The following is a 13,969-nucleotide window of genomic DNA, read 5'->3' on the forward strand; positions in this document are numbered from 1 at the left end:
GGATTGTAAGAGTACTTTCCCTTCTACCCAGTGAAGACCTTGCTTTGTGGTTGCTCTTTGCCCTGATGAAAAAAGAAACCAGCCCTTAACCACTGAGGGTACTGCTGCCTTTTGCTTCTCTGGCCCCATTATTATCCAAGCATCAGTGTTCAGGGACATATTCTGCTCATTTATCTCATCCACTGTCAAAGTTTCCCAGTAGAACCAAAACTTCTATTGCACAATCTCCTGAAGGCGACCAGGTAAACATCAGTTCACATATTCAAATCTCAAAAAGTATACAAAGGCTAGGTAAATAGAGAATAGGGACCTGCTCATTCCAGCTTGCCCAGAGAACTACAGCAAAGAAAGACAGGCTGCATTGTAGGCAACTTCATTTAACTGTGTAGGTAGATGGGTCATCACAGAGGAAAATTTTGTTAAATGTTGATGGCAAGCAAAGGCCACTGAATAGCCTACTGGGGGTACTTTTAGGTTCAAACCCTGTGGAAGGCAGATAAGTATGAAGATGGAGGAGGTGGTAATGGACAGGAAGGGGCGAAGAGGAGGAGAAGGAAGAAAATAATGTTGTTCTTATTTGAAAATACACATGATGCCACCCATACGTAAATCAACTTTATGAAAGGAAGTATATTTGGAAAATGACCACTGCTCAGTTAGAACCTAGATAACCACTTCTCTTGATGGCATATTTCATTCCCACAGTTGTCACTTTCCTCTGAGCGAGCCATAGAGATATAGGTTGTCAATTAGAAGATAGTGTAAGTTTACCTATATGTCATGCAAGCTTTTGGCCATGTATAAATACTTGCAATGTTCTACTTCTCTTCCAAGGCTGTAGTGCTTAATCAAACCTTGGTTTTCTGAGGAAAACCATGGTTTAACAAATGTTTAAAGATTATAGAGTCAGTGATCCTTCAGGATGCGAAGTAATACAATTAGGATTTTTTAAATGGTGCTACACTCCTCTTTCTGAGACTACAGAATATAATCTCAGTTCTACAAAATGTTTATAGTATATGTAGGTATGTATATATATGTTTATATATATATATAACTTTTGAAATGCAATTGTTTGATATTATAAATTTCCTAACACTAAGCATGAATTAATTTTAAATAATAGAGTTGTTTGAGCTAATTCTTTGGTCTCTGTTTTTAACACCTTAGTACCATATAATAAGTACAATTCAAACTGAAATAGAGCTAGATAACACAGTATGATATAATTAGAAAATACCTGTCCCTTACAAATATAACATCAATGTCTCTGGAAGAGTTAATATAACTTCCAAAAATACCAAACCCGGGACTATAGGAAAGCAGGTGAGAAAACTGGTTCAATATGATATTGATTTGTGGAATTCTTGAGTTCAGGGCAAGAGTTTCTCACTTGGTCTATAGATCTAGGTATTCCTGGAACCAATATCCATAGTTCAGAGAGAGCTCACTAGAGATCCAGCAATCTCTAAACTTGAACCAAATTAAGTGCAGGATGGTTTAGATACAGATGCACAAACAATGGTGCCAATGTGCTCCTGTAAACCCTTAGACCTTCCCACACTAACCATCTTGCTATGAAATGTCCAGCTATACCCCAGCAGCGAGGTAAATAATAGATGGCATTTAATAAAAGCAAATCAAGCTTAACATTTTGAATTCATTTCTTTCCCTAATATAGCAGCAGAAATTTAAAGCAAATGCTTTAATTGTGCATTTCTTCTGGCCGATCTCATTCTAACATTAAAACAGTGCCTCCTACAACTCTGTCACTCCCACCTGCCAGTACTAATGTTGTAGTTATATAGGCATAACCCATGTGCATTTAGGTCCAAATTTAAAATATTATGGAAGTTGATGTTCCTTTTCAATGTATATTTCTATATACAAACAGGAAGAAATGAAGCCTAGACAAAAATCTGCATCTCTTAAGACATTTGTCTTTATTTGTTTTTTGAAGTATAATTAACATAGGACATTTTGTCTTAAGCATTTTCCTCACACTTCTTAATCTTCTTCATAAAATTGCTTTGTCAAATCAAAGCTGTTAAATTCTTAACAAAAATAGCAGAGGATTGTAAATAAATAAAGAACAGTTAAATAGTTCCTTGTTCCAAATTAATACATTTCCTATTATATTCTGTCAGTGTAGTTACAGCTTAAAAGATATAAAAGGATTGTCCAAAGCAGCAATGTAAACAATAAATATTATCAAAAATGAAACTCATTTTATTAGCTCTTTAGGACTTTCTATTTCTTTTAGCTAATAAAGTGAATAATTCAAATATTACATCTGAAGCTGAATCATAAATCCATCAAAGAGCTTATTTTCCCTAAATCCCAACTTCCAAAACATATGGAAAATTGCCTTAAGGTAGAGAAAGTTGTTGCCTTTCTCACACTGTGCATCTAAAGTCCCAAGATGATTGATTTAACGAGGTTTGCACATTAGAAGCCTTTTCCATTGTTACAATAAGAGGAAATCACAAGAAAGATTAATGCCCTCCGCATGGTGCCACTGTATTAAAATGTCTTTGAAACGTCTTCACTCCAGGAGCACTTCCTATCCATGCCAGTGCTTAGTAAAGATGGTTTCAGTGTAAAGAATTTATTAGTTATGGCGATGAAGCTGTTGTGCTGGGAATAAATACCTGTGACATGCTTACTTCAAAGAGAAGTATAAGCCAGTCAGTTTCCAAACAAAATTTGATTTCATGGCTTGGTTACAAGGAGAGCACATTTCTGAGGTGCTTGCAAGTGAGGCCACCCACAGGTCTGCCATGGTATCTAGGATCTTGCCACAACAATGCAGTGTTAGCAAACGGGAAGCAAAGCCGAGCAATCCTCCCATCACTGGGAAAGCTTCTCACACTTAGAGCCTTACTGGTGTTTTTCTCTGAAGTGACAATATTTTTCTTGCCCTCACCTTCCCTCTTCTTCACAGACACAGAAGAAAAGAAAGTGTTTCAATCCACTCCTCCAAATCCCTGAGATGGTGACATATACCTGACTCTGTCCCTTCTTATACCACTCTGATTTATAAAAAAAGAGGTGACTTCAGAGAATAATTTTTTAAAAAACCTAATTAAGGGGCGCCTGGGTGGCTCAGTTGGTTAAGCGACCGCCTTTGGCTCAGGTCATCATCCTGGAGTCCTGGGATCAAGTCCCGCATCGGGCTCCCTGCTCGGCAGGGAGTCTGCTTCTCCCTCTGACCCTCTTCCCTCTCGTGCTCTCTATCTCTCATTCTCTCTCTCTCAAATAAATAAATAAAATCTTAAAAAAAAACAAAAAACCTAATTAAGCCTTATATACCATATGTAATCAATCATCCCACTTATAACATTAACTGGGCACCAGTCATATGCCTGGTATTGTGCTAAATGCTGGGATAGACACGTGAAACAATTTATGAACCAAAAAAAAATCACTATTTCATTACCATGAAGAAAAATAATAAACTCCAAAGAGTGTAGCTCATACAACAACAAAGCAAATTAGAAATATTGAAAAGCAACAGTACTGTGGCTGACAGTACTAAAATGTGTGTGACATAGAAAGACAACTGTTGGCACAAATTAGTCAACCAACAACCATGAAAGCAGAAAGGTTTCTATTTATCACTTCAGTCTTATTCCCTGGCATCCATGCATTTCTGTTTCTTTGCCTTTACTCATGCTCCCTTGGTCTGGAATGTTTTCTCTCCTCTTCACCGTCCAAGGGCTGTTCTCCTTAAAGAGCCAGCTGAAATCCCACTTCTCCCATGTGGCAACTCCAAACCCCAGCAACCCCTCACTTCTATAAATTCTTAATACTTTTCCCAATCTCCACCTTATACTTCAGCAAATGTTGCCCTGTCCTACTTGCTATTGTTTCCCCTTCGTTAATTTTATAATCCTAACTACCTTGCAACTATAACTTCTGCCTCCCCACAATACTTATTATAGGAGTGAACACATTATTATAGGCACTTAATAAATGTCTGACAACTTGATTTGTTCTAGGATGGCCTGTTATCAAAAGGTTTCATGAGGTTACAAAAAAGTTGAGAATTACTGAATGGAAACATGTATTTATTCACCACTTTGAAGTAAAAAGTGAAAACAGTTATCAATGTAAATAGAAACTCCGACACTGAGGTACATATAATATAGTGGTAAGTGTTTAATCAGGTCAGCAGTTTAAAACAGTAAAGAATAGATTTATGAAAAAATTCATAAACATAATGGAACAAATATTAATGTATGAGAATTCATAGCCTCTTTGCCTTACTCCAAAAATTCTAGCATTGCTTCTGGGGCTTCCCCTTCTCTTACACTGGAAAAGTTAAGATTTACTCAGTAGATTAGTAGAGATCATGAGACTACAGGACACAGAGGCAGAAGCAAAGAATCTACACACGAGGCATTAAGGAGTCATTCAGGGAAAGAATTAAAGAGAGAATCAAAAGTGGGGCACTGGGGTGACTCGGTTGGTAAAGCAGCCAACTCTTGGTTTCGGCTCAGGTCATGATCTCAGGGTCTGTGAGATCCTGCCCTGTGTGGGGCTCTGTGCTTTGTGGGGAGTCTGCTTGACTGCTTGAGATTCTTCCTCCCTCCCCCTGCCCCTCCCCCCACCCTCTGTCTCTAAAATAAATAAATAAATCATTTTAAAAAATAAAGAGAGAAGGGCATCTGGGTGGCTCAGTCGGTTAAGCGGCTGCCTTCAGCTCAGGTCATGATCCCAGGGTCCTGGGATCGAGTCCTGCATCAGGCTCCCTGCTCAGTGGAGAGCCTGCTTCTCCCTCAGTGGAGAGCCTGCTTCTCCCTCTCCCTCTGCCTTCCTCTCTGCCTACTTGTGCTCTCTCTCTCTCTGTCAAATAAATAAATAAAATCTTTTAAAAAAAAGAATAAAAATAAAAAAGAAAGAGAGAATCAAGAAAAAAAGCTATTGGGGAAGCTGCCCATGAGAGAGGTAGAAGTGAAAACAAAGACCAGGGTTCCAGTTCTATTCGGCTACTACTGAGCAGAAAGATTTGGGAAAAGTTATTTAAACTCTTTAAATTACAGATTTCGTGTCTGTAAAATCAGAGCAATAAAACCTAGCACACTGGGGTGTTGGGAGCATTAAGTAAGTGCTTAGCCTATCATTGATTCTCAGTAAATGGAGTAAAAGTAACCATGTTATTATCAATAACAGGCTTTGAAATTTTGACTGATAATTATTTAAAGGAATAAAAGTATAATTTATTCCTACTTGAAAATATGTTTCATCTTAGAAATAGTTTATATCCATAGGCATGTTATAAGAACTGGACACAATCGTGTTGTATAGAAAAGATCATAGTAATTAGGAGGTATCAATGTGGGTAGTGAAACCACCAGCTCTTTGGGGCTAGAATATAGCTAACTTGGGATAAAATCCTGTATTAGGGAAATCTGACTCATCTCTGCTAAAAATTATCTTCCCAGTGTTCTTCTATGCTTCAATCTCACACAGAGGTTTCAAATATTCACCAGGTGACTTGGGTAGCAAGAACTCAACGGTATTGAGATCGGCCCCAGGAAAGGTTTCAGGCCATGGAATCTTAAAGCAATGGTAGGCCACTGAAGCAGAAGGAAGTAACACAGTGAGGTAAATTTACCATTACAAGTTGCAACGGAAGGACGCCTGGGTGGCTCAGTTGGTTAAGCATCTGCCTTTGGCTCAGGTCATGATCTCAGGGTCCAGGGATTGAGCCCCACGTTGGGATCCCTGCTCAGTGGGGAGCCTGCTTCTCCCTCTCCCTCTGCCTGCAGCTCCCCCTGCTTGTGCTCTGTCAAATGAATAAATAAAATCTTAAAAAAAAAAAAGTTGCAATGGATTTGGTTAACATATAAAAATAAAGATTCAAAGAAACTAAAAAGTACTCAGAGTACACAGGTAAAGGATGAGGTTTATTTTAGTAAATACAGTTAACTTGCCAGTGATCAAAAAGCAAGGAGGTAATAATCACATGCACACAGACGGTAGTGTTCAACCGTGCATTGTTGTTGCCTACCCACTAGCGATTTTTCTGTCTCTTCTTTACCAAAAACCACCCAATTCATTCAAATTTTAAGTCAGCCATCTTCTTCTCAAAAGACTGGGCTTGTTTAGTTCAAGTCAATTGTGGCAACTCCATTCCCCTTGCAAATGATTACTTAAAAAATGGGCATGTGTTGTGCAAGTGGCAAATAAGTAAGGAGAAACTTTTGAAGATGGTTGGATGGGCAAATTTCATCACTCTTAAGAACAGGAAAAAGTAAAAAAAAAATAAGGAAAAGAAAGTATAAAGCATTTATTCTCTCTCTCCTGAATTTTGAGTAACCAAATAGTTGATGAGGAAAAATTATTCTTTATTCAAGAATTCCAATTGATAAATGCAACCATTAAGAGATAATGAAGCTAGGCAACAAGTATCAGTAAATGCCAAAATATTATGCAAAAGTTGACGTGGGATTTTATAAGGAATGGAATTTATTGACAGCTTCTGAATTCACTGATGAATCATAATACCACTAAAAGTAGAACAACCAGACATTCTCTGTGCTCTGATTTGAACTTTTAGGAAGTACACAGTAGCACTTATGAACTGTTCTTGCAAAACGAAACAAAAGTAAATCTCAATCTATTCAAGTCTCTATATTTAAATCCTAGTTTGGAAATACAAGGAAGAAGTTCAAGTTAAATGTATCGCAAGGAAGCAATCCACCAAGTCCAGAATGTGGATAGTCTACAGGGTAAATGACACAGTTTCTTCAATAAAATGAATGGAGAGATGGTTAAAGATGAAATAGGCTCAGAGAAATATAACAACCAAATGCTGTATATGGGCCTTATTTGAATTATTTTTTTCTCTAGATAGTTGGGGAAAATTGAAAATGGATTAGTGTGTAAATGATTTTAAGAAATTACTACGACTTTTATATGTGATAATGATATTATGGTTAAATAAAAATATCCATACCTGCTAAAAGCAGGCTGAAATGTTTGTGGGCAAAATATATGATGCTTGCTTTAATATACTCAAACAAGAAAGGGAGAGGAAAGAAATAAATGAAACAGATTGGCAAAATGTCAATAATTATTAAAGCTGGGTAAAGGGAGTATACTTGAAATTTTCTAAAATTGAGAGATTTAAAAAAAAATAAAAAAATAAAATTGAGAGATTTTAAAGATGTGGGAAAAATCTGACAGAAGAAGGGATGCACCCTCTTCCTGTTTCCAGCTTCTGAACATTACTATGTCCTGGACAAGACAACTCTATTTATGGCAGAGCAGAGAAAGGGAAAGAAATTCATTCATGGACGACATCACAGAGCCATGGATTAACCCGCCCTGAAACTCTTCAACTCTGTGATTTGACTGTGTCAAGGAACAAATGCTCTATTATTTCAGATAATTGTAAGATGAGTTTTCTATTACTTGCAGCCAAAAATATCCTATATTACCCTAAATGTTACACAAAATTATTGTATTGCTGTTTTGAAAATTATTTATTTTTAATTAAACAAGTAATTACATGTTCACTGAAACAAGTTACTGCACACTCTCTGAAAAGGAAAACAAACAATAGAAAAGAATATAGGGCACAGAGTTATTATTTCTCTTCATGCTCCCCCTACAATCTCTACTCCTTATCAGATGCAACCGCTACTAACACATTTTGATTTAAATGTTTTTGTAATATCTGCACCTATGTTTGCCTAGATAATACTGTTTGTGAGTACTCCTTTGTGAGTCCCTGTGCATATGTATCTATGTATATCCTCATGTGGGACTTAATCCTTTTGGCACAAAGAACTTATCTTGTCATTCACCTGTAATTATCTCCCCAAGTGGCTAATGGAGCACTAAAATTTCACCAGGCACTCAGTAAACAGTTGTTTATAGGTGATATTGATGCTAAGAAGACTAGCTGGGCTTATAAGAATTATATCCAAACTGCACACAAACTGAACTCCAAGTCTGAAAATGCAATATTGTACCTTCCTCATCCCCACAGAAAAATAACAATAGGACACAACCAAAGAAACCAGCAGGTGTGCAACATGCAAATGGCAAGCATGGAAACTAAAGTGACTGACATTCTGAAGACATTTTCCAGCAAGATAAATTGTCAAAGCTGAGAACATTTGAACAGCAGGGCACAGCAAAGAGGCATTACATCTTCACATTTCAAGTCATTTGGCTGTGCACAGCAGAGTTACTTATAAAAGTTAGTAAAGAGAAATCTACATTAACTGTTGAGCCATCCATAGGACTGCATTTGGTAAGGAGAGAGGGCATATGTGCCCATCTGTTCCGGATCTAGCTACCTTCCCAACCTTCCCTCTCTTGTCATTTTTAGAATGTAAACATTTTGAATGTAGGGAGGAACTGGGTTCTGTGGTATGTTCTGAACAGTTTCCAGCACTTTGAGCACTTAGAACATTTTTAAGGAATAACAACATTTTGCATTGGACTGGAGGGAATAGAACTTCCCCTTCGTTTGCTAAAATGAGAATATCTTTTATTCACCAAAAGCTGTTCTTTGGCTGACCAATTTAGTAAAAGAATAAAGAACTCCCCCTCTCATGCTTAGAAGAGACCTGTTCTTAAACAATGAAATGGTAATTCAAGGAGACATGTAGCAGCAGAGAGCCAGTTTGTGAAAGTATTTCTCTGAACAAGAAACATAGTTGTGGAATGTAGAAGCTCAGTTGAGCCCAGCCAGGGGTTCTGCTGAGAGGCCCACACTCTCTAGAGCAGAAATAGAAAAAAAGTGTACAATCTTTGGCCAGGCATTTATAAAAGGGACAGAAAACTTTTGATTCTACAAGCCCAAGTTTCAAAAGGGAGAATGGGTTGGCATCAGTCTTTGTTAGAATCTTTAAGAAGTATTAGTAACCTGTTTCTTAAAAAGAAAAAAAAATTAAAATCTCATTTGGATTTATCCTACAGATATCATTGCACAAGCGTGAAACAGATATAAAAATAAGGTAAGTCATTATGCACTGTAATAGTGAAATATTGGAAAAATATAAACATCCACCAATGGGGGACCAGCTGAGTCACTTATGTAGCACATCAATACAGTGGAATACTATGTAACGATAAAAAAGAATGAAAAAGTACTCTATACAGTTATGAAAAGACCTGAGTGCTACACTGCTAAGTTTTAAGAAAAATACAGAATAATGTGTGTAATATAATGCCAGTTTTATGATAAAAAATGATAAATATCTGTATTTGTAGCAAGTATATGCATAAACAAAACTCTGTAAGGGCACATTAAGAAACTTCATAGTAACTACCTGGCGGAGAGTAGGAACTGAGCATGTGAAAGATAAGAATTGGAGGGCTGCTTTTCATCCTGTAGTGTTTCCTAGTTTCTCATTTTGAATCACATAGCTCTTAAAAATATTCTTAATGAAGTTTCTTTTAAACCTTTATTAAAATGTAAAATCAATTACAGGCCAAATTTCTTCTTTAGGGTGGTTTTTTAAAATATATTCTTCCAAGTACTACAAAAGGAAGGCCATGCTGCCTCTCCTGCTTGCCTCAAAAAAATAAATAATAAATAAATAAATAAATAAATAAATAAATAAATAAATAAATAAAAATTGGAGCAGGTAAAAGGATTTAAGCGTACAATACACTATTTTTCCCTCAACAGCTGATAACCTGAATATATAAATATTTGAAATGGTGAGTTGCTAATGTAAAATGAAAGATGTAACCTCAGGGGTAGAACTGAATTCACAAGGGAATGACTACAATTTAGAGGAAGAAAAATACATATAGTCAGACTAATGCTAAACCCTCAATTGTGTCCACAGAGACTGTAAACAAGAAGTCTAGGTGAGTGACAAACATTATAAGATCTTCAACAATGAATGCTAGTTTATATGCCCCACTCCACTTATGTCAATAACAGTTATATTTATGGAATACATAGATGGCCTCACCCAAAGGCCCTATTACCATAGAAAATAAGTGTGGGATAAAGGGCAACTCTGCCCCTTGTCCCTGGTGAAAATAAATTGTTGAAGATACAACCTAGTCAAAGAATTAATGCCTAAAGGCCTCTGTTAAAAGTTTTAACTTAATTTCTGAAAACTTTCTGTTGTATCTTCATTTTATGTTATTTCTCAATTGTTTTGAAAATAAGTACCTATAGTAGTAGGGGAAATAAAAGCTATATTAGGTTCTCTGTCAAGGCAATATGGATCCTTCTCCCTCAATAATAACACAAAACAAAACAAAACAAAAAATTCAAGTACTACTGTTGCCTTCATTTCACTCTTTTCTTATTTAAAAAATGTTTAAGAAAATCATCAATGCTTTTTAATGTTGAATAAATGAGAAATAAGCCAATATTACACTTCAAAATGCAATGAACTTAAATGATAAACCAGCTAACATTATTGTAATTGCTATTTAACTTATAAGATATTAATTATAAATGTAAATCAGGATAATGTAGGCATAATGTTTTCTTAAAGTGATAAATAATTCCACGTTGTGATTCACATAAAAATCTTTCATTTAAAAATGAAATCACTTTTTCAAATCAGGGAAAATACACTTGGGAAGATTAAAGCCTCTCCAAATGACCCCTAGAAGCATAAACATGCTTACAAATATGAGTTAATAATCTGAGCGTCATTTCAGTTCAGTGTTTGTGAGGTATAAGATGTATGGGAAACTCTGGAGAAAAACAAGGGGAAACATGTCTCAACATACTATTATTATAAGATATTTTATTTCTATATATGATTTTGAGGTTTGTTTTATATCAGTAATCTTTCCTAAGGTCCAGACCATAGTATATCACAGATGACATTATTTCATTTGTCTAATATCATTAAAATTTATAATCAAGTGGCTATCAGTAGTTGCAACTTAAAAAATCATAAAAGACTCTGTTTATCAATTTGGGTATGCCATACTGTGAACAAAACAAACAAACAAAAATCCAAATGCAAAAGTACAAGTGCAATCACTCAACTTGATATTCTGCCTGTATGTCACTAAATATCTGAAAGTAGAAGTAAAAATTCTTGAGGACTGGAAGGCTCTTAGAGGTTTTGGTAATACAACAATCCTTGACAGATGATCATTCACACTGAATAATTGAGTGAGTGCTCTCAATGCTGGGAAATTAACAGCCAACAATTCCTTGCTGAATAGTTCTAATTCTTTTTTGTTGTTGTTGAATAGTTCTAATTCTTATTGGAAAGGCTTTCCTGGTTCCAATAATAGTCCCATACCTTATACCAATTATTCCAAAGTAAACAACAAAAAATTCTCTTTCCCCAACATGGCAGGCTTTCAAATATTCAAACATTGCTGTCATGTACCCAGGTTGTTTTTGGTGCCAAACCAAACACCTTCACATCATTCAAGTGTTTTCTTATACTTTCCAGACTCTCCACATTCTACCTTCCCCCCTTCTCTTTGATATTTTAGTATGTCAATGTCCCTCCTAGAGTGTGACACCTAGAACTGAATGTAACACAAGTTTGGTCTAACTAGCAAACACTGCCCCAGGAAAAGTCTCTCTCTTGATGGGGATCATGCCATGTCTCAGCTAATGCAGCCTGTAATTATATGCTGTAACAGTCAAAACATATTTTCTTTGTCTCATATTGCATTTAGGATTAACCACAATGCTAATAAGGTCTTGGCAATATTATACTTTCTGACTATTTATATTATTTTAATAATCATAGGACTTAACATTAATATCTGCAAAATTTTATCTGATTGGTTTTATTCCATCTTTCCAATGAGTATTAATCCTGTTATCCAATGTATTCACTGTACCTCAAAGTTTATATTAATTGCAATTTTTATAAGCATGGGTACTGTTTCCAAAGCAGTAAAAAAAATGCTTAATAGGGAAACTAGAGCATTATGAAATTTCACTAGAGACAGTCTTAAAAAGTGATATTGGTGCATTAATGAAATTTCTTCACTTTTAGTTGCACAATTATATACAATTTCAGTTACTTGCATTATCCCTAATTCTGTATCTCATCACCTGCTCAAAAAGTATATAATGAGGGATTGTCAAGTGACCAAGCCACTCTCTACCATGGAATATTGTTGACCCATCAATTTAGCAATCCTTAAGAGAAATGAAAATGGCATTACTTAGGAAGGACTTTTTGCTGGTGAATACATGCTGCCACCCAGAGATTATATTTCACATTTCTATGTATCATGTACAAACTTATTTCTTCACCAAAAAAAAAAATGTATCTGCACATATGACCTTAGAATTTGGAATTCAACTGTTTTGAAGTGTGAAATTTTTAAAAATCTAAACACTAATGAAATTACTAAGAGTGGTCAAAGGAAGAAACAGAATTCTGGTAGGATTGATTACTCAGTTCCAGTTATGTCTGGATGTCTTCTATTCAGTTCTATATCTAATGTAATAATAACATAAGATATTCTGGAGAAGACAGGATTCATTTAAACATGAATTTTATTAATGTTATCCAAAGTTGCATGTGTGTTTGTTTTTAAATGGCTACACTTCTGTCAACACTTTTTATCTTCTTGGCAAATAGAGGAAGAGTCTAGTCACAAAGTACTCTTCCTTAGTTATGATAGTATCTATGGTGAACAAATGAATGAACTAATATATAAGAGAAAGGTGGGGGAGGGGGAGTGAGAATTTTGTTTACTAACTAATTGGTCTTGTATCTCTCTTTATCAGGGTATAAATGCTTTCCTTAAGTGGCTTATTTCCGTAAGTGGGAAAGTCAATTCACTAAGGAGAGACAGTGAGAAAGAGGTACACTGATGACTTGAGACAATCCCACCCAAATCTTTCACACAAGTTCTTGGACAGAATTGGCTAACTTATTCCAAAAGAATTTTTAATTTTTAATAATGAGACATAATAAACCCCTTGAAATCCATCTGTGGACTAATATAGAAACATCACAAGCCAGTTTAGAGACAGTGGTCTATCTACATGCAACATTTTGGAAGTCTTAATTGAAATTGTAAAAATGATATAAATTAATTTCTTCAATTATTTTTAAACATATTCTTTTCATAAAAATAATTCTAACATAAGATACTTCTTTTCCCAAGAGAAAAAAATAAACTTGAACTAAGTAGATTTCTAGAAAAAAATAATTGAATTCATTTAACCATATAAGAAAACATTAATTATGGTACAAGTACACTATATAGAGATTAACTGGTCTAAAATGTCACATGTTGTGTAGGTAAAGAGAACTTGGTATCACAAAGCAACTCTGGTCTTCATTAAAATTTCCACTATAGGTTATAAGGCAATCCAAATTTTTTAATACAATTATTTATTTTAAAGATTTTATATTTTATTTTTAAGGTATTTCTACACCCAATGTGGAACTCGAACTTACAATCCCAAGATCAAGAGTTGCATGCTCCACTGATTGAGCCATCCAGACATCCCAAGGCAATCCAAAAGTTTTAAAGAATACTCTCAGTTTTTTAGTAGGTTTATTCTATTAGATTTCTTGTTAATAATCTGCATTCTTTTCTTGATCTTTTCCCTTGGCATCAAGAAAGTCATTTGATTTTTTTAAAACTTGTGCTGTTTTGCCAACTACAAAATTGAATGGCAAAATTAGTTGCTCCTCTTCCCTCTTCTTAAAGATCGTTAGCATTAAAAATGTTTATTCCTATTCGTGTCACTCTGGGCAAAGTTGTAAGATGTTAATAGTGTAACAGAGAAAGGTGTTTCTTGTTGGCTTAGCTGTGCTCCTGACATCATCTCAGTGTGCTATCTGTTGGTACATGGACGGCCAGGAAGAGGAGAGGTGCATGGGTACGCCGAGGCACACTGACCCGAAGCTCTTTGGAACCTTGAAGCTAGAAAACCTGCCATTTGAAAACTGTAAGCAACTTTATGTTATCTAAGATATGAAAATCATATACCAGTTTTTCTTCGTCCTTGAAAAAAATACCACAATGAGTCCCT

At 35.4% G+C, this 13,969-nt stretch overlaps 1 long non-coding RNA gene across 2 annotated transcripts in view; it reads right to left on the reverse strand.

The window, feature by feature from the left end:
* Positions 1–13,969, reverse strand: part of LOC141371347 (uncharacterized) — a 95,645-nt gene that overhangs the window by 27,550 nt on the left and 54,126 nt on the right. For both annotated transcript variants that reach the window (XR_012376244.1, XR_012376242.1), the window contains one exon: positions 5,621–5,791. This is a non-coding gene — a long non-coding RNA (uncharacterized lncRNA). The remainder of the gene's footprint in view (positions 1–5,620; positions 5,792–13,969) is intronic.

The sequence above is a fragment of the Callorhinus ursinus genome, unplaced genomic scaffold, assembly GCF_003265705.2.
Source record: "Callorhinus ursinus isolate GAN/ISIS: 27379988/994484 unplaced genomic scaffold, GSC_fseal_2.0 scaffold3, whole genome shotgun sequence".
NCBI classification, from domain to species: Eukaryota; Metazoa; Chordata; class Mammalia; order Carnivora; family Otariidae; genus Callorhinus; species Callorhinus ursinus.